The sequence below is a fragment of the Hemiscyllium ocellatum genome (assembly GCF_020745735.1).
Source record: "Hemiscyllium ocellatum isolate sHemOce1 chromosome Y unlocalized genomic scaffold, sHemOce1.pat.X.cur. SUPER_Y_unloc_2, whole genome shotgun sequence".
NCBI classification, from domain to species: domain Eukaryota; kingdom Metazoa; phylum Chordata; class Chondrichthyes; order Orectolobiformes; family Hemiscylliidae; genus Hemiscyllium; species Hemiscyllium ocellatum.
In genome coordinates, this window is record NW_026867601.1 from 228,937 (window position 1) to 232,756 (window position 3,820).

A 3,820-nucleotide genomic window follows, 5' to 3' on the forward strand; every position below is an offset into this window, starting at 1 on the left:
GGGCCGTGGCGCCCTTTATTGCGCTTGCTTCCTGTTGCATTGCCATTTCTGAGTTGTTTGGAGATGCTGGGATTGGATTCGTGCGTTTGTGAATTTGAAAGTTGCATTTCAGCCCGTTGCAGCTCATTCTCACACCGGTGTATGTCAGGTCCTGATTTGACACTATGTGAGCAGCTGCTGGGATGAGAACCGCGTGTTCCATAGCCCTTAATTCCTTCTGACATCAAGAATTTATCAATCTCTGCCTTGAAGACATTTAGCGTCCCGGCCTCCACTGCACTCTGTGACAATGAATTCCACAGGCCCACCACTCTCTGGATGAAGAAATGTCTCCGCATTTCTATTCTGAATTGACCCTCTCTAATTCTAAGGCTGCGTCCACGGGTCCTAGTCTCAGGACTACAAGGAGTCAGTCTCATGTTTGGATGGAAATGATATAAGGAAATGGAGTACTGGGCTAATGGTCGGATACCTGGTAGTGTGGATGAGCAGTGGGATCTTGGTGTCCATGTACACAGATCTCTGAAAATTGCCACCCAGGTAAATAGTGCTGTGAAGAGGCATATGGTGTACTGGCTTTTATTGGTAGAGGAATTGAGTTCCGGAGTCCTGAGGTCATGTTGCAGTTGTATAAGACTCTGGTGCACCCGCATCTGGAGTATTGTGTGCAGTTTTGGTCGCCATACTATAGGAAGGATGTGAAGGCACTGGAACGTGTGCAGAAGTGGTTTACCAGGATGTTGCCTGGTATGGTAGGAAGATCGTATGAGGAATGATTGAGGCGCTTGGGGATGATTTCATTGGAGAAAAGAAGGTTTAGGGGTGACTTGATAGAGGTGTGCAAGATGATTAGGGGTTTAGATAGGGTTGACCATAAGAACCTTTTTCCACCTATGGAGTCAGATATTACGAGGGGGCATAGCTTTAAATTAATGGTGGTAACTATAGGACTGATGTTAGGAGTAGATTCTTTACACAGCGGGTTGTGAGTTCATGGAATGCCCTGCCAGTAACAGTGGTGGACTCTCCCTCTTTATGGGCATTTAAACGGGCATTGGATAAGCATATGGAGGATAGTGGGCTAGTGTAGGTTAGGTGGGCTTGGATCGGCGCAACACCGAGGGCCCAAGGGCCTGTACTGTGCTGTATGTTTCTATGGTCTATGTTCTATGTTCTATGAAACCTGAGGGCCAACTTTTATACACTAAGACCGATAAGCGTATAGAATGAGCTGCTAGCGGAAGTAACATTAACAATATTTAAAAGGTATTTGGACAAATACATGCACAGGAATTGTTCAGAAGGATAAAGGGCCAAGTGCAGGGAAATAAGATTATCGTGGAAGGATAATTTGGTTGGCATGGATCAGTTTGAGCCAAAGCCCTGTCTCTGTGATGTGCAACTCTCACACTCTCGGACACAAATCAGATACCAGAAATGTTGGAGAATGCAAATTTTACTGAGTGGGGGAACTGAGGCTGATCAATATTAGTGAAGAAATGTTGCTTTGATAATTGCGGGGATGGACGGTGGATCAACCCACAGGGCCTGATAATCTACATCCAAGCGTACTTCACAAAGTGGTTCCAGCAATAGATAATGCATTCACTGCCAGGATTATCTGCATTCCGATACAGTCCCTGCAGACTGGAGAGCAGCTGATATCACTCGAATATTAAAAAATGGAGACATTGTCTTTGTTTTCTCTATAAGCCTGAAATTTCCTGTGGTAGTACCGAATTCTACTGAGACTCTCTTCGGGCGGAGTGTGTCCCCATGATGCATGGTACAATAAACTGATTAATACTCAAGGTCTGCCTGCAGTGATTTTCTACCACAGCGCGTGTGTTTAATTATGTAACTGCATATACATTTCTGTGTCTATTGCCATGTAAGCACATCATATTGCCATGAAACCACTTTGGGTGTCAGAGGTCACCGGCATGCTCTCGTCGTTGGAAGATGCTCACGTGTATTTCAGATAATGTGCTTTCATGCAATGCAGCTTTCCTGCTTGATGAAGAGATGGTATACTAGCCTTCATTGTGAGAGGTTGAGTCCAGGAGCAGGGATGTGTTGTCGGCTTGGTGAGGCCACACCTCCAATATCGTATGCCGTTTTGGTCTCCTTTTCTGAGGAATGTATTATCTATCCTGTCTAGTCCTGTTAAGATTTTATAAGTCTCTATGAGATTCCTTCCTCATCCGTCTGAACTCGGGAGGAAACAATCCTAACGCAGTTAATCTCTCCTCATACGTCAGCCCCACCATCCCCTCAACCAGCCTGGTAACCCTTCACTGCACTCCCTCAAGAGCAAGACCATATTATTCTTCATCATTCTTGAAGCAGATCCTTTGCCTGACTGTAGAAAATCTCACCATGCAGAAAGTAAATTCACAAGTCACATGCATCCATTCCGCACTCATGCCCGGGCACACTTGTTTGATCATTTAGGGACTCTGCATTTGAGAGGACGCAGAATGTGCGAATTTGTAACGTCACCTCCAAATCTCAGCATAGCAACTGGGATACTCTCGTCCACATCTCAATTACACCCAACATGTCTTTCACTCCTCCCTCTTCACCTTCCAGGGCTGTATAATTCCTTGCAAGCGCATCTGTGCACAGCGGTTGTCCAGACTGAAATAAAGAGTATTGTTGTGACAAGATCTGCTGTTGGAACTGCTGAGGGAACTCAGCAGGAGCGGCAGTGCCTGAGGGAGGAAACGGAATTCTCATAAAGTTCCGTAGAAATTCTGAAACGGAGTCTCTGATTCTCTCTCCACAGATGCGGCCAGACCGGATGATTTTTTTGTTTTCCTGCAGTTTCTGCTTTTGCTTTTAGCTGAATGTCTATTCCATTGACCGGAATGATACACCCAGACACACCATGTCCCGATATTTATATCTTTCAATAACTGAGGCAATTGAATTCAAACAAATGCAGAACGATGCTCTTCCCTCAGCTCCACAGACAGAGGAACTCGGGAAAGCAGCGGCGTGACATGGTTCTATAGGTATAGCTGAGTGATTGCACTTATAAACAGGAAATCCCGTTCCTTATTGCGGTGTCGAATCCTGCTGCCGGTGGCTGAAGGCAGAGCAAGAGGGAGTTTGTTTCGCATCTCTGTGTTTGGGATTCCAATCCCGGCGGGAAAACACTTCTTCCAGGTCACAAGTGGCGTCAATCTCCAATGCACTCCCTGAACAGCTCGGATTCACCCGTGCACCCTGATGAAGGGCTTATGCCCGAAACGTCGAATTTCCTGTTCCTTGCATGCTGCCTGACCTGCTGTGCTTTAACCAGCAACACATTTTCAGCTGTGATCTCCAGCATCTGCAGACCTCATTTTTCACCCGTGCATTGCCAGCTTTGTTCGAATTGGTGCGTTTCCAGATTCCTGACTAGAGTTTTCTCGCTGAATTTGGTCAAGGCATTGACTGGAATAGACCATGATTCAATGTATGAAAGTACATTTCACTGGGGTGGAACCTAAACACGCATAGTGACTGTGAATAAAACCATGGAAACTCTCAGCACAGGAACAAGAGACACTGAAGCAGACACATGAGGACAAATATCTTTTCTCTGTCAGTGAAAGGCGCTGCTTCACAAAGGGGAGACTTCGAGGTGAAGCAGTGACGGTGATAATTACTACTGATTATTCACCCGATGAAGGCCGTTTCTGACCGAAGTCCGTGTTTACATTACATACTGACAACCTGTCAGCGCTGCCCCAGCGGTTGGGGCCAGTAGCGTAATGGATAACGTGTCTGACTTCGGATCAGAAGATTGTCGGTTCGAGTCCTACCTGGCTCG

At 46.1% G+C, this 3,820-nt stretch overlaps 1 non-coding gene across 1 annotated transcript; it reads left to right on the forward strand.

Annotated features, from left to right (window-relative positions):
• The first annotated feature begins 3,747 nt into the window (after nt 1-3,747).
• Nucleotides 3,748-3,820, forward strand: trnar-ucg (transfer RNA arginine (anticodon UCG)). The gene has a single exon. It is a non-coding gene; the product is annotated as a tRNA-Arg (tRNA).